At 34.2% G+C, this 22,060-nt stretch overlaps 1 protein-coding gene across 1 annotated transcript in view; it reads left to right on the forward strand.

The window, feature by feature from the left end:
* HCN1 (hyperpolarization activated cyclic nucleotide gated potassium channel 1) overlaps positions 1–22,060 on the forward strand; it is a 386,694-nt gene that overhangs the window by 116,680 nt on the left and 247,954 nt on the right. The window lies entirely within an intron of this gene.

Consider the following 22,060-nt stretch of genomic DNA (forward strand, 5'->3'; position numbering starts at 1 on the left):
TGCTCCTATTATTTGGGTTCCCTCCTGGGAACCTGGGGCAAAGGTCAGACAAATTCTTTATTACATTTAATACTATATATTTCATTTTAGCAAGCCCTGAAACATAATAATTTAGGAATGGTTTCCTGGTAGGAATTTGATATTTCCATCTCTGAAAACGACTTTCATGCAAATATCAGTGAAAGATTGTCACTGCTATCATGTGACACTGTATCTTGCTTGATTTTTCTGGACAGAAATGCTAGCATAAAGATTATTTGATTTTGCTTTATTTCAAGGTACAACCTTCAACTAAGACAATATTGTATATCAACTATACTCACTTTAAGAAATACTCATATAAAAAAAGAAATACTCATATACTCACCATAAAATAAAAATAAATAAGTAAAAGTAAGTCACTCAATTGCCTTTCTTAGAAAGAAATAGAGGCTGCTGGGAAGAAAGCCCACTTATTTTATTTTATTCTTTTTAATTGTGTCAGCCTCTACATAGGCTTAGGCTGAGAAAAATGCCAAGGGCACTGTTGAAAGAGTCTATAGTGATTATTCTATGGTCTCATTCCAAATTCAGAGCCAATGTTCAGAAGACCCTATGCAGTAGGATGTGTGATGTACAACTTTAGGTAGTCTTTTCAAAGTTAGAATTTGTCAGGTGCTTTTTTTTTCTATATTTAAATGCAAGAAGTAGGGATGCCTGGGTGGCTCAGTGGTTGGGCATCTGCCTTCGGCTCAGGGCGTGATTCTGGGGTCTGGGATCAAGTCCCGCATCAGGCTCCAGGTGGGGAGCCTGCTTTTCCCTCTGCCTATGCCTCTGCCTCACTCTCTGTGTCTCTCTTGAATTAATAAATAAATCTTAAAAAATAAATGCAAGAAGCACAATGAACACATTTTGTTTGTTCTGGTTTGATCAAGACCATGCACTAAGTGGATTTTAAGCATTGAACACATGGAATTATAAACTCTGAAATAAGAGAATGCAGTTATGTAGCAGTTACTAAGTGTTTTGTGTATATTTTATTAGTTTGTTAGTGCTGAGGCTACTGTAACAAATATCATAGAAGGGATAATTTAAACAACAGAAATTAATTTTCTCACAGATTTGGAGACTAAGATTGGTTTCTTCTGAGGCCTAAGACTCTCCTTGTAGATCATCATCTTTTCTCTCTTCTTATAGTCTTTCCACTGTGTTCTGTCTCCTTTTTTATAAAGATACCAGTCATAATGGATTAGGGTCCACTTTAATGACCTCATTTTAACTTAATTATGTCTTTAAAGATCTTGTGTCCAAATACAGTCATATTCAGAAGTACTGGGAATAAGACTTCAACACATGAATTTTGAGATACACAATTCAGCCCTTAACATATATAAACTCAGCTAACCTCATAACAACCTTATAAGGTAGATGTAATTATTACCCTTGTTTTACCAAGGCAGACCCAGAGAGGTTAAGTAATTTGTTTGGGCTGGGGTTTAAATCCTAGGCAGTCTGTATCCAGAGTCTGTGCTCTTAATGACTAAGCATTATTACAAAGAGTCAGTTCTGATAAGTTCAGGTGCTATATACCTAATTAAAAATTTTAACCAATGTTATTTACTTTATCCAATAATATTTCATCCATGTAATACTTTTTATAAATGCTATTGAAGTGGAAGCTTCTTTCCATGTTGTCACTTTCAATGCTATGTAGATACACATAAAATAATAGACATAAAATTTCAGCATGTTACTAAGGAATTAGCATATGAACAAATAATAAGAATGAATGGAACTCCCTATATTCATGACTCAGTAGCAATGACAAGGCATTTCAAGAAATTTGGAAGAAGTATGTGATATACTAACACCTTTTTATTGTAAGTTGTTTGCTTCATAATATAGAACAAGAAGAGAAAGAAAAATTAATAAAGTAATTGACAGTAAAAGAGATAAAAGCAGTAATTATTTCCTATTGAAAACTCAAGTGGTTTAATGATAAAGACCTTGGAGAATTTGGGGTTTCTAGATCAATGTGCATGGTACTGAATAAAAGAGAATAAGAAAGAAAAAGCAAAATGACAGCCTCCAGCTGTTACTACCTTTATGTTTCCAGAGCTTCGAGCTGGAATCTTTCATTTCCTGGAAAACCTCCAGCCAGTGACTGAGCATGGTGTAGGTACTAGGATTATTTCCATTTTGGCCCTGAATGGACTCATAAATAAATAAATAAATAAATAAATAAATAAATAAATAAATAAACAAACAAATACATACATACATACATACATAATGAAAAGGAAAAAGCAAAATCAGAACAAAAACACAAAAAGTTTCCAAATTCTGGAAGTGAACATCAGGTACATTTAAGACATTAGGGAGATTTGATATTTCTTTTCTTATTTTTTTAAGATTTTATTTATTTGCTTGACAGAGAGAGAGAGCATAAATAGAGAGAGAAGGATAAGCAGGCTCCCTGCTTGTGAGCCCAAGGCAGACACATTTTTTTTTAAGATTTTATTTATTTATTCATGAGAGACACACAGAGACAGAGACACAGGCAGAGGGAGAAGCAGGCTTCATGCAGGGAGCCTAACGTGGGACTTGATTCCTGGTCTCCAGGATTACACCCTGGGCCGAAGGCAGGCGCTAAACTGCTGAGTCACCCAGGTGTCCCCCCAAGACAGACACTTAACCGGCTGGGCCACCCAGGGACCCTGATATTTCTCTCCTAATGGCAGTTAAAACAAACATGACTCTAAACTTTCAGTGACCTTGGATGTTTATGGTAAGTCCATGGGAAGGGGAATGAGTAATAGGCCAGGAGCAGAGGAAACTGAATGGACAAGGATGGTAAGAGATTTGAAAGTGAAGTTTCAAGGAAAACACAAGTCAGGAGTGGGTCGCAAGTTTGAGAGGTGAGTCCAGCTTTAGACCTGTGATTTTTGAGAAGTAGATAGGTGAGTTCAAAAGACGAACCTTATCTGCCAGTTGGCAATCCAGAGAGGAGGTTGGAATGGGAAAGAAATGTCATCATCACAGAATTATAGGGGAATCGATAGGACTGGCTGAGAAAGGGGACATAGATGGAAACCATGTAAGGGAGATAATGAACTTTGTGGAGATTCTGCATGAAAGAGTTCCAGGAGGGACTTTTGAAATGGTTAAGAGACAACTGAAGTGAGATGGTCCTGGGGGTAAATAAAAAGGCCAAAGACCAAGAATTTCTTTCTGTCTTTAGTGCTTGTCCCATTACTAAATAGGAATAGAGCAGCAAATGGAAGAAGGAAACCAGGAGAGTGAGAAATAAATGCTCTAATAGTAAAGTGTTACTTAAGGGATTTGGGGCTAGAGAAAGGAAGGTCTTTGTAGAAGTTCACATGCAGTCATGGTGAGGCATGACTAATATATTGAAGTGAATTAGAAAAGAATGTTGAGCTGCAGACAGAGAACAATGGCCTTGACAAGCTCATTTTAGTCTGAGAAAGGATAGGACATTATCGGAGGTTCTTACTTTCTCTGCTGACATCCAGACTTTCTTGGAAATATGCTAATATAAGAGGAGAAGGATAGATTTGAGATAGGGTTTCAGCAGAAACACAGCAAAACAGACTTTGGGGATTTTTATAGCAGTCAATCTACTTATTACCAGTTAAAGGAAGATAATATTACAATATTAAACTGATATATGTAGGAGAAAAATTCAGAAGTCTAAATCAAATAAATATATATTAGTTACATAGTTTGAGAAATGTTCCTGAAATTTTCTATTGTCTCTTTAAGAAAAAAAATTAGGATTTCTTAAATGACATAATGACATAGGTGAACATTTTGCAAGATTTTAAAGGAAAGTGATTGTGAACATGTTTATTCTGAACAAGAGTGTTTTGATGTGGGTGGTTTGCCTTAGGGACATTTTGAAGCAGCTTCATCAAAACTGCTATAAAAATGTAAAAATGTTTCTTTTTTTTTTATTAAAAAGAAATCTCTATTTACATTTCATGCCTGAGCTTCATCCCCATCTCTGAGCCTCCATTAGACTCAGAGAAAGGCTAAGTGTTACAGATGATCATGCACATTATTAAGAAATAATACAAGGCAGCCCAGGTGGCTCAGTGGTTTAGCGCTGCCTTTAGTCCACGGCATGATCTTGGAGACCCAGGATCAAGTCCTGCATCGGGCTCCCTGCATGGAGCCTGCTTCTCCCTCTGCCTGGTGTCCCTGTGTCTCTCATGAATAAATAAATAAAATATTAAGAAAAAAATAATACAGAAGAAAGTTACACAGTTTGTCAGACCAGAGGACCACATTTTAAGGTCAAATTGGCTTTAAATGCACACTGATTACTAATGGGCAATTTAACAGCTCCTCACTCAATATAGCTGGTCTTTTATGTTTCCTTCTGGTTTCCTTAAGGATTGTTCTGAATCCCCACAGGGTGGATAAGGCTGTAGTACACAGTGTCCAGCTGAATAGCTTTTGTTGTGTGTTAACCAGGTTTCCAAGTCTGCTAGGTGCTCTGTCTTCAGGAAATAGCAATCTGATAAACCCTGGGCTGAGACCCTCCCTTTCAGATCAGGCCTGGCTTCCATTAAGTTCTAAGGCTGAGAACAAGACAGCACTACATTTGATTAATGAGGGCCTTACGTATTAATTTTTTCAGATTCATAAGAGACAGAATATCGTAATTTCTCTGAACTTGAGGACCTCCTTTGTAGCACCTCTGACCTTACACTTACTACCTGGGAGTTATAATTTCACATGGCTGCAAACTCTGTATTTCAGTGGGTCTCTCTGCTAATGAGAATCAACCACTATGTGTTTAGTCCTGCGAAATTGCAGGCTCCTTTTTGCCCTGTATGAGGCAGTTGCTATGAGTTAACTGTCAGAAGGAGTAGAAGTTAAAATCAAGGGTAGACTAAGGTGTCTAGGACTAAGGCTGAGGCAAGGCCAGCAATCTTATAACTAAGTTGGATGTTGAGGTCCAGTTAGAATTTAAAGTGGAAAAGAGCAGAGATACCAAATCTAGTGGATGAATACATTACAGAATATTTCACTCTTGCCATTCTTTTTTTTTTTAAGATTTTATTTATTTATTCATGAGACACACACACGTGCACACACACACACACACACACACACACAGAGAGAGGCAGAGACACAGGCAGAGGGAGAAGCCGGCTCCATGGAGGGAGCCTGATGTGAGACTTGATCCTGGGACTCCAGGATCAGGCCTTTAGCCGAAGTCAGGGGCTAAACCACTGAGCCATCTAGGGATCACCACACTCTTGCCATTCCTAAAGTTAGGGTAGTTACAGGTGTATCTTTGATGGTGACTAATTTTATCATTCTCAAATTATCTAATCTTCTTTGAAGATTATATCTCAATATGTGCATCTCCATCTGCTATTAAGAGGATGTGCATTCAGTGGGGAATTCTGAATAAACTGAACAGGATTTTTGCTAAAATTGGACAATGAAAATACGAACATGGAAGCCTGAAAATCAGGGCATACTTCAGAAGAGACTTCAGAGAATTCCTTTCTAGAACTTATTTGATCAAGGAGAGAATCTTCATTATTAAAATTATGACCTTCCTGAGATTTCATTCCTATAAGATAAATGCTATTTCTGAGAGGGTGAGAAAAAGATAGCATGTTTCTAGACTTCTTCAATCCTCCTTAGTGTCTTTGTAAGCTCTGATCTTCAATTCTTTTTTTAAAGTAAAGCTGACAAAAACCAAAATGGAAACCAAAACAAAACACAAAACTAAACTGTTTCAGACATGACATTTCCAATACATAATTAAATGTAATGATGATATCTTTGTGAGAGAAATCTTCTCTGTTTACTTAAGAACATATTTCAAGTCTTTTGATTAACTTAAAATAATGGATAGAAATAATAAATAATATAAAATAATATTACGGACATGGTAGGGTATTTTGGAGGGTTGTATACTTGCAAGATGTTGCTATATTACAAAGGAACACTTCAATTGCCAGTTGAAATTAAAAAAAAAAAACTGTTAATTTGTTGACTACTATGTTATTTGAATTCATTACTTTTTTTTTTTTTTTTTTAAGCCTAACTGTGTCAACAACTACTGCATTATAAATTCACAGTTTGAGAGATGGGAAGTACTGCTCAAACATTAAAGAGGGAATGTACTGCTGCTGAAGTTAATGGAGAAGTCAGATTTAATGAAGCCTTTGCAGTTCTTTGGAGAAATGTGATAGATTTCACTAAAGATGTTATTTATAGACCAGCCTTTCCCTTACTGAAGCTCAGATGCAAAATTTGAGGATGAATCTCCTTCTGCTAATCACTATCTTGTTCATGGATTTTTCTTGAAGAATGTAGGATAATCTTGAGGTGCAGTTAAAATATGGGCAAAAATGTCGGGGGAAGAGCAAATCAGTGGTCACTGTGCATGTATTTTAAGTGTATTTTAAGATTTGGATGTATTTAAAACTAATGACTTTATGCTGCTTAATCTTATCATTTTGGCTACTTACAAATAATAAATAAAATCACTTTTTAAAAATAACCAGACAGCTTTTGTATCTCATACATAATTGAGAAATAGTCATTGTTTGAAAAATTCTCTACTAAACTCCAAATTGTTATTTTCATTATAAATTCCTTTTGTTTTTCTAATCACCATTTTGGTTTTTAATGGAGGGATATCATTCTAAATTCTTAATAGACTTACTCAAAGTCATATTCCACAGTTACTAAACTGTACAGGCAAAAATGCAAAAAAGATAGTTGCCAGAAATAACTATCACTTTTGAAAAGAATCTAATATGAAAATGAATGTCCTTTAGCAAGGAAATTTTGTATCATGATGTTAACTATAATCTGAATCAGCATGTCCTTTGTGAGGTAATGTTTTATCTTCTTTCTGAAAATAAAGATAACTTTACTCATCTTCAAATTTCTACCACTTTCTAATTTTCCATAGTTATTTAAAGATATCATTTCCATGATGACATCTGAAAGTTTCATTAGTATCTCAGGATATCATTCATTTTTATCTATATTTGAACCTATGGATATATTTTTTCATGACCACCCCCCCCCAAAAAAAAAACAACTGGGCAGATTTTACTAAAATCCTCCTGTGTTTTATTTTTCATGTGTTTGATATGAAAATAAATGTATAATCAGTAAGATCATGATACATCTTTCACTCTGGTCATGGATTAGTTGTCCATTGTTTACCAATAAGTTCTTTATCATAGCACCCAGCCAGAATATTGGGCAGAAAATTCTGGCAGTCAGATATGCATATCACAGAATATTCAGTAACTTACTAAAGTTTAGGGCAGTGAAGTAGATAGATATAATGGGCTATTATAAGATGCTCATATGCATCAAAATTTTACTTAAGAATAGGGATAATGAGTTGCCATTCTGTGAATTATTAAGATCTCTATGCTTAAAATGATGTAATTTAGTTTTCTGTTCATGGCTTTCAAAAATAGTATGATCCCTTTTCTCTTTTTCTCACAAATGCAAAATCCATAGAAATGAAAATTAGCTGCAGCTGTGATTTTATGAATAACCAGTTTCCTAGAAACTACATTGAAGGAAACTTCAATCTACAAATGAGTTTTATACCACTCTTGTAAGCACGTGCAGATGGGAGGTTTGTGAGTTTTCACTGTTGCTACTAAATATATTAAATATAATTTTTGAAGATGATGGCCACATTTTTTCTAGTTTAAGTTGACATTTAAATAAGTACCATTCTTATGGAATGGACCAACATATACATGTTTTAGCAATGGAAGCTTTAGCACTTGTCCAAAAAAATGGAAAGCTCATTTATTACAATATTTACTGATTTAAAAAAAATCAATGAATTCTCGTTTATTCACACAAACAGGGAACTCTTATATCATCTTGTAATGCAGGATGATGACCATCATTTATTTTTTTGTTAAATATAAGCCTCTAAAATTTATTTATATAAAGTGTTATTTGAATTTTTTTTTTAATTTTTATTTATTTATGATAGTCACACACACAGAGAGAGAGAGAGAGAGAGAGGCAGAGACACAGGCAGAGGGAGAAGCAGGCTCCATGCACCGGGAGCCCGACGTGGGATTCGATCCCAGGTCTCCAGGATCGCGCCCTGGGCCAAAGGCAGGCGCCAAACCGCTATGCCACCCAGGGATCCTTATAAAGTGTTATTTGAATTCTTACTCTATGCAGGGCATTGGTACTTACTAGTCTTCGTGGAAAAAAAATAAAATAATCCAGAGTACATGTCTTTTTTTAAGTTTATAAACTACTTGGGGAGATAAGATATGTGTATCAACAGATTGATTATAGACCCTAGGCAATTCTAGGCAGTCATTAAATACACAATTTTTGAATTCTGGTAAAAAAGAGATGATAGTTGATGCTCATGGTAAGTATAATACTTGAAATGTTATATTCAAATAACCCTATTTTTTTCTTTCACAAATTTTCTATTCTGATTGAACAAAGAAATATAGAAGATGTGTTATATCTGAAATACTATTAGGTATTTGACAAAGCTTCTTATGGTGAGATATAAATAAGTGATTGGTAATGTATTTACTAGTAAATATTGGACTAACGTAACGACATAACCACAAAGTCTTTGATTAAAAAGGTTAATATCAGTCTGATGGACAATTTTTCTTTAAAGACCTTATTTATTTGTTCATGAGAGACAGAGAGAGAGAGAGAGAGAGAAAGACAGAGAGAGACAGACAGAGACAGAGAGAGAGAGGCAGAGACACAGGCAAAGAGAGAAGCAGGCTCCATGCAGGGAGCCTGACATGGGACTCCATCCGGAGTCTCCAGGATGAGGCCCTGGACTGAAGGTGGCGCTAAACTGCTGAGCCATCTGGGCTGCCCCTGACGGACAATTTCTATTAGGGACTCTTTTCTTTGACCTACCCATCACCAGCATTTTAAATATTTTATATATTTCTTAGACCAAGACATTGAATGTTTATTTACAAGATTTGTAGATGAAAGAGATTCTTTATATTATTAAAAAATACCTTGACACACAGAATCAGGACCTAAAATATCACAACCAAGAATGATTCATCCAAAAAAAAAAAAAGATCCATAAAATCAATTTTAATAAACACTGATATATGTGTGCACTTGGGTTCAAAACACATTAAAATGTTAAAATATAGATAAACAATATGAATATATTCACACATACGATACTGATACTAAGCAAGAAGACTCAGTAGGCAGTAATTTCTACATAATGTTTAGCCTGATATGAGTAGGGAAACTGCTCATTTGATCTCACAAAGCTGCTTTAATGAGTGCATCCTATCTCAGCTATTATATTGTCTATTCCATAGCTTACATTTCTACCTCAATGTCAATAGCTACCTCATAGTCATGATAATAGCAGAAATTCTCCATCCCAAAATGACCATTCTTGTGCTTTTACTGTTCCAGGGCTTCCTCTTGCCTCAGTTGCTAATTTGAGAAATGTGTAAGTCAGCCTCAACTTTATGCCTTTCAAATAATTAATTGGTGTATCATGTGTGTTTTGCCAGTATAGTTGGAGTCGCTTAGAACTGGGTTCAAAGTGGGCAAAAATAGCAGTATTCATTCGTTTATGCATCATTCCTTCATCCAATGCCTTAAACAATGGTTATTGAATACAGAGTACAAGATTGTGTTTTCAAGGGTGTATACCCCAGTAAGGAGATAAAATTTTGTAAAAGAATTGGAATACCAATACCAATATCTCCAGTAAGGAGATAAAATTTTGTAAAAGAATTGGTATACCAAGAAATTTAAGGAGCAAGAAAGATAGGTGGGTTGAATGTTAATAACAGTGAAAAAGAAGTTATTTCTGAAGTGATTCATTTATCATTAATTAGGAAATTAACACAATTCCATAGGCTTCTTCTCGGTGTTTTATGCTAAGGTTATCTTTTTTTTTTTTAATCACCTTTTTTACTATAGAATCACTGTAAATAAAGTAAACCTTCAGTTTTAGGTTATAATGGTTTTGATTGTCATTTTGATTTTGAGATGGCTCCTTATTTACCAAATTCAATGCACACAGCAATCATTCCCAATATACATCTGCATTCAAAATGTTCTTCCTTATAGGAATAAGAAGAATCTAAAATTAGAAGAATATTACTCTTCAGAATGAGAAAGAAAGATGCCAGTTAGCAACTTTGGGGACTGTCATCTCTTCAAACTGTAACCATAGTTGGTTTTGGTTAAAAATTTCATGATGCTTTCACCAACACAGTTTGGAGTTATTTTATTTTGACACAGGTTGAGGTAAAAAATAATTATTATAATGCAAAGACAGAAGGATCAGTACTTTTATATTTTTATTGTATATATTTGCATTCAATTAAATTTGCTCTAAAACAGCTCACATCTCTTGTGTATGGAACAAATCTCCAACCGCCTGAACATGCAGTGTACTTTGAGTGGCTAGAACATTTTTTAAAGTGATGCTGTTCAATGTCTCAGTGCAGTAGCTTCTCCCAGTTTCATCAAGATCTGATTTCTGCTAAGTTCAGTTGGAAATACAAGCTTAACACAAGGAGCTGAAATCCTGTCACTGGAAAATAAACAGGACAACTCAGACTTCTTGGGTAACTTCCAGTGCCTATTACTTGACAGAGTTTTTAGCTGAGTTTAGTAGAGGGCACTTAGTCCTTTAACAGAACTGTTGCTGTTCTATGCACTGTCACCACTATGGTGCTCATCAAAATAACACCTCAGAAAAAAAGCACAGAAATGTTCCCAAAGACCCGCTAATCTGAAAGAAAGTCTTTTTTTTTTTTTTTTTTTTTTTTTTTAGGCTTCTTTTTCCCTTGGCTGACTAAAAAAAGCACTAAAACTACGTTAGCAGATATTGAAAGAAGAAAAGATAAGTACTAGAAAAAAAATTCTGACATACAACAGAATCAGATACCAGCATGGGATGGGATAGATCTACTTTAGTCCAAAATACAAAAAGCATTCATCAGCTTACTGGGAAATTAATTAGCAAAATGAAGTTAGGGTATTAGAAATACTTGAGAAAAAACATCTCCAGTTTATTGTGCTGTAACTGGTTATTTTGACATTGCCTGTGTGTATTTTCAACCTTAATGCACTAGTTAGGAAGGAAAAAAACAATTTTAGTTTTCATGTGAATGGTTGGAGAGGCAAAGACAAAGCTGTATTCTATAACCAAACTTCTTCTTCTTCTTCGTCTTCTTCTTCTTCTTCTTCTTCTTCTTCTTCTTCTTCTTCTTCTACTTATTATTATTATTATTATTATTTTATCAATTAGGACTATACTTGTTCCTGCTGAAGAAAGAAAACCTGTATTAAGCAATAAACCTTGATTAACATTTTAATGCTCATGCTTCCGCATATTCATGTCCTTGACAATGAAATAGTAATATTCAGGAAAAGAATTTATCTTTTCTGACTTATGTGGCTGTTCACTTTCTTCTTCCATTTTAAATGGATTTTTGTTTTATGTAAAAAGTTCACATTTTACCTGTATGTCCTCGTTAAAGAATGCTGATCAACAGTTACAGGTTCACCACTAAGCTTAGAAAATAGAACAACGCGAAAGCCTTTGAAGACGCTCTGTAAAAGTATTACCTCCTCTCCCTTCTTCCAGGGGTAGCCTTTATTTTGAATTAGTATTACTTATGCTCTTGCTTTTCTTTATCGGTTTTCTTTCATTTTCTCTTTCTTACACACATACACACTCTCGCATACACTCACACACATACAAACTGTATATTCAATTCACGTTCCAATAAATATCATGATATTTAATGAACATGAGGTAACCCTTCTTTGGTGATTAAAACTCAAGCAGCCTGTCAGTGCTATTGGTCTAAATATCAGTTAAGATTTTATGGTATTGATGATGAAGAATGTATGGAAGAATTTTGACTGCATGTGACTTGATCGTAATGATATGCTGTTTCTTCAATGTTATTTGACTAAATCTCCAATTCATATTTCCTTTCTAATTATCTGCCTCTTTCACTTGAATTACAAAAAATATATGAATTAAATCATTTTCATTATGTACAATCAAGATTTAAACATATAGTATTTTTAAAATATTTTTAGGTCTACAAGTGTATTTATGTTAACAGTGTGGGACTTCATTAGCCTATTGCTTATTTCAGAGTCATAACTGCTTAAGGAAACGTTTACAACTATATAAACTGTGGTTATTCGTTTTTATTCTGTATTTGAGTACTGTTTGTAAGTTCTGTACCTTTTTTCCTTTACTCATTATCCAGTTTCTAGTTTCTGATTATCTCCTCCACAAAGAAAAAGAAACGATAGTAAACCAGTGTTCTCTTTTTTCACTTTTGTTCAAATATGTTTGGGGACCCTGAAGTCAAACTCACATTATATCACTTAGATTTTGTAGTTCTTTTGAGTATTCTGTTTTTTATGCTATTGCTGAGTCCACTTCCTATCTGGGATGTCAGACAAAAAAAAAATAAATAAATGGTTCTGTGGGCTGGAAGCCATCATATCACAATTATGATAAGTGCAGTGGTTAGATGTTCAAGATTTGCTGAAAGGACAGAGCTGCTTTTCTCGACCAGTCTAAAAAGGTCATAGAAGGTGTCTTTAAGGAAGTGAACATTTAAAACAGGTCTGGAGATTGCTAGATTAAAGCAAGTGTGGCTGGCTGTTCTAGGAGTGTGCAAAGAGACAACATGACATGGTCAGCACGTGGCAAGTCACATTCAAGGTATTTGGAGAATAGAGCTGTTAATAGGATGCCCGCTAGGTCATAGCTCAGGAGAGCTGAATGATAGATAGCTTATGACCATCAAGAAATTGTATTCTCTACCTAATTAGGATGGCACTTACAGGAGCTTTATGGAGCTAGTGTGGCACTGCCATCATTACTTTACATAGATTCATTTCTACAGCAAGCATTTTGCAGCAATACATGTGGAGTACAGCCCACAGATTATATTCATTGTGTAATAGAGCAATAAGGCCTTATCCTCTTAGATTAACATATTTTTCTGCATAGATATAATGAAATGTTTAAGGCGAGCACTAACTAAAGCATATTAACAAGGATTTGTGTGTTCCTCAGACCAAGTCAGTTATAAACACAATTCTTTTTGTATCCCAGTTTTGTTTCATTTAATATGGGATATATTGTGGTTTTGGTTTTTTAAGATTTTATTCATTTATTTGAAAGAGAGAGAGAAAGCGTATTAGCAGAGGGAGGGAGAAGCAGATCCTTTGCTGAACAGGGAGCCTGATATGGGGCTCAGTCCCAGGACTCTGAGATCATGACTTGAGCTGAAAGCAGATGCTTAACCGACTGAACCACCCAGGCGCCCTTGGGGTGTATTTTGTGTATATGTTTTGTTCTGTATTGGATATATTTTGTTGCCTCATTTTATAGGCATACATTTCTTTTTTTAATTTTAAGATTACATGAAGCTAGAAATGCCTGCTAAAATTAAAGAACAAATACATGGTGAAATATTTTTATCAAGCAGAACCCATCAAGTATCATTATTAGAGTTTGAACAGCTCAATAATAAAAGAAATAAAAATATCAGTAGTAAATGTATAAAATGTTGAAAAAATACGGACTGCAACTTCAACACTGAATACAATGATGACTTGCTATTAAAATAATTATTTAATGCAAAACAGTGATATTGCATTATACATAACATCTCTGAATGATGAGTTTTGCTTCTCTATCATCTTCCTCATTTGTAAGGATACAATTAAGGAATATATTAAGACATTTACATCTGTTGCATGTAGTTCAGGGCTAAACATGTTTGTACTGTATGATAGTCTCCAGTTTTGTATTTCAATATAGCAAGATCCAAATTTTATTCATCTTTTTGCTATATGTAGAGATTGTTTCCCTTAATTATGTTGTTGTATGATTTGCATTATTTTACAATTACAATAAGGGCATGATGCTATTGTCTTCCATTTTAATATAAGTGCATTGTTTAGCTCCCCAGCATGTAAATTGTGGTGCTGAGCAAAATGCTGATATTTTATGTTGAAAAGATAAGATTGCTAGGCCTTATTGTTTCAAAAGCTTTCAAGTCAAGCATATAATTAATGTATGTGCATGTTAAAATATGTTGTTATGCTTGAAATGTTTTTTTACACTTTAAATTTTATACTGTGTAAGAAATGTTTCTGCTCTAAAAAGAAACCTTGTGCTTGTAACCAATTAAAATGGGCTATTTAGTAAATGAATGCAAAGTATAAGGTTAGCTCTTTTATTTCCAAAATCATTCCTCCCAACTAATTTTGCTGAACCAATTGATGCATGTTGAGCTTGATTCCTACTTTTTTTTTTTTTTTTTGCTTTGAGTTGCCCTACAGGCTATGTTAAGCTCAAACTACCTCTTCATCTTTCTTCATAAACTTTTATTAGTTTTTTACAAATTGTGTACGACAGTTGTTTTCTCCCTTTCTGGAGTGTCTTGAAATTACTCTAAAATGTCAGACAGAAGTGGTCCTACAGTAAACCTCTGGAAAGCGCACCGATCTCCATCCACAGCTAATGATTTATTATTTTCCCTATTTAAATCAATATGGGTTTTGGGTAGTATTCCATAGGTGGCTGAGAGCAGAAATCTGTGCCCAGTAGAACTGGATTTTCTTATAAATCTCAAAACACTTTTAGCTAATGCATCTTAAAATGATGCCAACATATGGCACTCCTTGTTCTGTCTTCTCTCCACTGGCCACTTAGCAGATGGCTTCTAGCCCACAGAACTATGCCCTCCCATGCTCCACTAATGACCCTATTGTCAGCACTCTTTATCTTCTAAGGGATCATGTAGTTTGCACAACACAGGAAAGCCTGTCCCTGAGTGGTGAGTTAGAGCTGAATTACAGCTCAGCCTTTGCTACCCAAGTTTTATTCACTTGGCAAGCTACCCAAAGGAACTGTTTTTGGTGGTTGTTTTTTCCCTAGATTTAAAAGCAGAGGGGGAGCCTTTCCCCAATTCTTGCCATGCTCCTGTATAGTTTAGCTCTGTGCTTATCAGAGGGTACACATGGAGTTGTGGCATAATGAAAATACTTCCTATTCCTTATAATATTGACATATATTAATGAGGATGTGAATCAATGAGGTTATCGTCCATCTTGGAAAGGCAAATCAATACATGTGAGACTGTCTCTCTAGAATTCTTAGCAAAGAAACGAAGAATTTGACTTGATTACATCACTTGACTTAGAGAAACTTGAAATGACATTTTAATGAGGTATTTGCCTGGAATAGACCTGAATTCTGGGGATATAAAAAGGAACTGACTTGGAGTCCTAGACTTTAGTGAGATGATTTTTGCTTTTACTTATTTGTTTGTTTGTTCACTGATTGTGTGTTATAGTTACTTGAATGAACCATGAAGGATCTTTATTTTTCTAATCAGTTTCTATTTACAAATGTGCAATATTTACTAAGAAGAAAAAAGACTATATGTAAGAAACATATGCCTCATACACCAATGGCACTGATTTTTCCAAAGCTATCCTGAACCTTGACACAATTTGGAATTGTGTTCTCAGTGCAGTAGCTCTTCCCTCAGAGTTCAACATCTTAGCTGTCAAACTTCCCCTAAACTCATTAGAACTCATTTGTCTCTGTCAGTGGCATGTTCTCAAGAGCCAGTTCATGCCAGGCTGCTTTGTCTCACAGCCACTTTGAATAAGGCCAGTTTCCAAGAAAAAAGAGAACCTATGCTTTGGAATGCATCATATCTCAGGGAATTACATAATTTTTTCTTCTTTACAAAGTTCCACTTGCAGGGAAAAGTGCAGGTTAAGCACTGTCTAAATAAATTAAATGCTGCATAATAAAAATACCTTTCTATAAAAAATTCCACACAGAATACTGTACGCTGGTCCAAATGAACGTAGTAGAGAGATTCTCACCACCTTGGCTGAAGGACAACAAATAATGTAGGATAATCTCTTAATATTCAGTTTTGAAGTGCCTTAGTACCATATGTTGTGATAAAAATAAAACATATGTAACACTCTGATCATTTGTTTTAATTGATGGGTAGATTTGGGGGCACCTGTGTGGCTCAGTCAGTTCAGCAACTGACTCTTGATTTCGGCTCCAGTCATGATCTCAGGGTCTTGAAGTCGAGCCCTGCATGGAGTCTGCTTGAGATATTCTCTCCGTCTTCCTCTGCCCCTTTTCTCTTCCCCTCTCTTCTTCTCTAAAACAAACAAACAAACAACAAACAAACAACAACAAAAAACCCAAAAGAGCCAAAGGTAGATTTTTTTCTCTTTCTAAGAATAGATAATGGATGAAATAAATATACTTAAATTCTTGATCTGTAAATATAATTTCTCTCAATCTAGTTTTCTCTTAAACAAAAGTGAATGTGAATGATTCCTTGGCTATACTCAAGTGACTATATAGCATCAAATTTTAATGGCTGAGTAAAGGTTGGAAATGACATTCTCTTAGAAAAATGGAGTAAAAATAAAGAAAAATGGCCAAACAGAAGACTACAACAATGACCAATGTTATCTTCCATCATTTCTATCTGCTCAAATATAAAAGCAAATAAACTACCAGAGGTACAAATTTCTATGACCTCAAATGTTTTAGCCTCAACAGGTTTGTTAAGGTCTGTAGTCTCCTATTTTGAAGGTACACAGTCTAGTGAAGATGATATTTCACATATTATTAAAGTGAGATGAGTCCTAAAATTATATGAGCAAAATGTTATGGAAACATAGAGGAGAGACATTATCACTTGGGAAAGCATCTTAGAGATGTCATATTGGAATGGCACTTGAAAAAAGCATTTCTTGCTTCAAACTCCTTCATCATAGTGCCTCCAAGGTTATCCTTGTAAGAAATGGAATCAGCAAAACACCACGATCAGATTTATGGTTTATAGGAAGACCTATTTCAGTGGAGAGGCTATTTAAAAGCCCAGACAAGAGCAATTAAAGTAGAAGTGGTAGAAAGAGGGGGCATGAGGAGAGAATAGAACAAATCAGAGAACCTTTTAAGAAGTAGAATTAACAGTGCCAATTAGAAGAGAAGAGGCAGCAAGAAGAAAAAATTATCAGGGATTGCTCAGTTTCACTGTTCTCATAGATTATTAATATAAAATAACTGAATTTGGGACAGAAGTAATAGTGCAGCTTTAAGCATGATGATTATATTTTTTCATGCGATGATTTTGTGTGTGTGAGAATATTACTTTAATTTTAGATTGGTAAACTATACCCGGTATTTCTTGTCATTCAGATCGCTTTTTTTTTTTTTTTTTTTTTTTTTAAGATTCCACCACCAGTAGGCTCTATGTCCTCTCTTGTACCTCTCTCCCTATGGATCCAGGCTAACTGGGTAACTCCTGTTTCCACCTGTTATTAGATGGGTGACCTTGGAAAAATATGGAAACCTCCCTGTGCTGTCAGTTATGTTACCTGTCAAATGAAGATGATAATGATAGGATGTACCTCATAAAGTCAATGCAAGATTTAAGTTAATGCACATGAACTTCTTTATTTATCTTTTTGGAAAATGGAATTTAATTAAAGTTAAACTTTATTATTTTTAACAAGTCCTTTGAGAGTAAGTATTAGGAGTCCTCTTCAGATCATAGTTATCTTGAAAACCAAGAGCTTAAGATGTTCATTGGCTATAATTTTTTTCAACCAACCATACTTATACATAAAATCCAGATTAGGATTTCACAATTATGAAACATTTTAAAATGCATATAGTTCTTATTAATTACATGATGCCAATAGTTTTTCTGTCATTCCAATGTATCAAATCTTCATAATACAACATCAAATAATTATTTGGCCATTATAGAGAAAACTAGACTTTAAGAGTTTACCTTAGGAGAAAATGTTTATCTGTAGCCATTTTTAAATTTTAAGTGAGTACTTTTGATTTTGCCTATTTTAATTTGGTGTTCTGCCCAGACACCATTTGGATCTGATCAAAATGACTTGGTTTCAATATGCTCTTCATTTCTGGATTTTTCCAGTCATCATTATTACTTGTTCTCCCCCTGCACCAAGCCACACAGCATTTCCTTCATTACTTTGGTATAGTTAGGTGAACAGGGGCCTACATACCAAATAAAATACACTGAACAGCCTCAATATTAGAATGAATCTCCAAAGAGAACTTTATACTTGTCTCTACTTCTTAATTGTCTAATGAAATCATGGAAATTGGCTTTATCTGGGCTCTGATTTGCCCTCATTGTTTATTATCTACCTAATTAGTGGCTAATGAGCTTATACATATTGAAAGAGTAAATTAAAATATAATATTTATACTTTTAGTGAGGTGAGAGAAAGTGGAGTTCTGCCTTCTTTAGAGTTACTTAGTGTAGAGTCAAAGAAGGACATGTTTAGGAAAGGGTTTTTTACTTCTTTGAAGGAAAGAAAAACAATATAACATTAATACATCATGAAGAACTTTTCCTCCCTTATGCTGAGTGAGAAAAAAGATCTTGGGTACTTTAAGGAGCATTAGTTCAGTGGCAATGAAGGAGAGAATAGATGACCTATAAATGATCTGTTTTTATTTTAAAGTTTAAAATATAAGTCAGTCTTTACTGTGTTTGAATTCATTTAGGAGTAAGATTATTTCTTGCCCTATTTGTTTCTATTAAACTTTTAGACTCAGTAAATCTAATGGTACCTTCACTAAATTTTACTTGTCTTTATCATAATCATGTCTGTGATCTTTAATTACCATGCCAATTAGATTTGTCTTCAGAACCTATGCTTTTAGTTTCAATGATGTGGTCTATACTTTCCTTATCATTGAGATTCAAAATCACAAGCAAAGATATTTCAGAAGAATTATCTTGCCACATTTGATAGATTTTGAAGATAGTGTAGGCCCTAAGGCAAAACTTGAAAAGAGACAATGTCTTCTTTGGTGTCTTTCCATTTCTTCTTTCTGAGGCTTTTGCTTATTTATCATTTATTAAGCAATATGAGTTTTCATAAAGTTACTTAACCTCCATGAGATTTGGATTCCACATTGATAAGATTGACATAATGATGCCTGCTTTTCCTCCTCCTAAACTTGTTTGAAGAACCAAAATTCAAAATGAAAAATTCTATTAGGAGTTTTAATAAAAATATCAATCAATAAAACAAAGACCACTGATGTACAGTACTAGTGCATACAGGCTAAGAGTCAATACTGATCTAAAACATTTGGTGAAACTATAATGGTATACATATGAAATGTAAGCTGTTAGTAATATTGTTGAAAGGAATATTAATAGATGACTCTCAGAACAGAGAACCTTAATTTATAAGTACAAATCAGGAATGATAGGATTTAGGGAAGATGGTCCAGATATATTTAAAGGAAAAATGTTGCTCTAGAATGTATCTTTTCAGATTTCATAAGTAGTTAATAGTTCTGTTTACTATTTTTGAGAATGCACTGGCATACAGGTAAAGGTTTCATTGCTTTAACCTAGATTTGCTTATAAGATTAGAACACCAGAATAATCGGCCTACATATTGGTAAAGAAATAAATGAAAAAAAAGCAAACTTATTGGTTTTATTTTCAATTTAAAGTTTGTTATTTTTTTAGGACTATGGTGTATACTTGAGTTAAAAAAAAAAATCAGCCTTGACATTGGAATAAGATGTAGTTTGGTTTAGATCCTATCTTCACCATTACAGGCCATGTCCCTTTCAGCAATTTAATCTACTAAACATTTATTATATGTGTGTACTACATGCTGTGTAATTGAAATATATATATATATAAAATGACATGGTCTCTTCCCTCAGTTTTCTCACATTCAGTTTAGATAGATACAGAAGGAAAGAGTTAGTGACAAAGTAAAGGAAGTTTCTGATTCCAAAGGAAGAGTATCTGTCTCAGTCTATGTGTAAAGGGATGTGAATGTCAATGTGTTTGTGGGAGGAGGGCAAAGAAGGAGAACTTCATGGTAGAGAGCCGAAACCTGGACTGGCCCTTAATCATTTTACTTGGCTTTCCTTCCATTTTCTGCAATTTGGAGGAAATAACACCCAGGGTACTTTTGCAGGGCAGGAGGATTAATATGATAGTATTACTGGAAGCCTGTGTGACAGAGCATGACAGCTTGGCTTGAAACAGACTAGAACCTAAAACAAGGCCCACAGTAAGAGGATAAGGATCTGGGAAGGAAGGCTTATATTGGAATGGCAGTCTATGAGATGTTGGCATAAAATCCCTAGTTCTGCATGCCAGGAAGGAAAACATCTCGTCCATAAAATGAATCTTGATAGCTGAAAGATAGGAGCAATGGGAAAGCAAAAGAAAAGAAAATTCTAGGAGAGATAATTTTTCCAAAACCAAAGGATCAGAACAAATGATTATCTACAGAAGAGCTAGTTGGCAAAGCCACCATCACCAGGCCTGCATAAAGGAAGGTGAATTTAGTCTTTAAACAGAAAGAATGTTGGATTCGAACAGGCAAGAGAAAAATGGAGTCCAAGACCTAGAAGACAATAGACAGATTATCAGAATGAAAAGTTTGGAATATGCTTGGAGGCTGAAGGCCAGTTGCAGAAACTGAGGCCCATGGATCCTGTCAGATAAATAATGGCCTCTTCTTCCTATATTCTTAATAGTTTAGATAAAGCTTTTTAATCCCTCCTGCTTAAGATAAGCATTCATCTAGAAATTGAGGTAGGACCAAGTCTAAAGAAAGGGCTCACATGACCCCAACAATGGGAGAAATGGTTGGCAAAAATTGGGAATTCAAATCTGGAATTCTATAGTAAATTCCTTTACTCACTTGCAGTTTGTGCAAGTGACTGGTTTGGTGGCCTTGTGCAAGTCAGTTACCTCATCTTCACATTCCTCATTTGCATTTGACTTTGGTTTGGGGGACCTAATGAATTCCTAAAACATACTTAATTTATTTTTATTTGTTAATATTTATCTTTATCATATTTAAAATAGAATTTAAAGAAGCAATTGAGTTTTGTAGGACTTAATATATTGGCTTCATGTTATGTGGAATAATTCTTCATCTTTGTCCTTATCGTTACAATTACTTGAGGCAGATGTTCAACTATTTCTAACCTAGATGCAAAATAATATATTGCTCAGTTTTTCTTTATGTATATATTCATTGCAGACAAGGACAGTTTTCTTTTACAAATTTAATTTACTATGAAAAACTGTTATGCTCTATGTGGTTCCTTTTTTTTTTTTTTTAATTAGAGAAAAGGGAACTTTAATCAAGGTTAGGATAACCAGTGCTTGTAGTTTTAAATTTTCCTTTTCAGTTTGCTAATGTAAAGAGACTCACATTTAAAATTATTTTCCTAAGTCACAGAATCTTCTTGGTGAAACTGCTGGCAATGTAAGCAAAATTAATTATCTTTTCAAATTACATTTTTTTTTTCTAAATAATGGTGGTAGGAGAATAGTGCTGATTAATGCTCATATTTTGAGATTGCTGCTGAGGGCCACACTGGGGTTCATTGTGCACAGGTTTGAAAATCAATGCGTGATCTAATCCAAATGGGTAAATCTAACATTAATTTTTAAGACAGTAGAGATTTTAACCAAAGATTTTAAAGATAATTTCTATAATCTGTTAAAATTGTCTCAGATATTTAATTATTTATACAGTAAGGTTAAATATGTGACCTGAAATGAAGCTGAAAGGTAATAAAAGCAAAACTAATTCTAGATAGATGACTTTCATAATAATTTAGGAGAATCAAATTACAAAGACTGTTAGAAAGTAAATTTCTATATTTTAAAATAATGGAATAAGATCACTGTCTTATTATATTAAGCTATATTATTAGGTAATACAGAAAAATACAATTGGATGAAATTTTAAAGTCACTTCACTTATATAGTCTTTTAAAATTTAGGAATAATTTAAACTCAGTAAAGCAATGTCATCCATGAACATCTAGATTCTAGAATGTTCTTAAAATCATCTGAGTCTTAGTTACATTGAAAAATCTCTAATACTCTGTAAAATTATTCTGCCAGAGGTAATAATTCCCTTTTTTAATAACAGA

Source organism: Canis lupus, chromosome 4, assembly GCF_011100685.1.
Source record: "Canis lupus familiaris isolate Mischka breed German Shepherd chromosome 4, alternate assembly UU_Cfam_GSD_1.0, whole genome shotgun sequence".
NCBI classification, from domain to species: domain Eukaryota; kingdom Metazoa; phylum Chordata; class Mammalia; order Carnivora; family Canidae; genus Canis; species Canis lupus.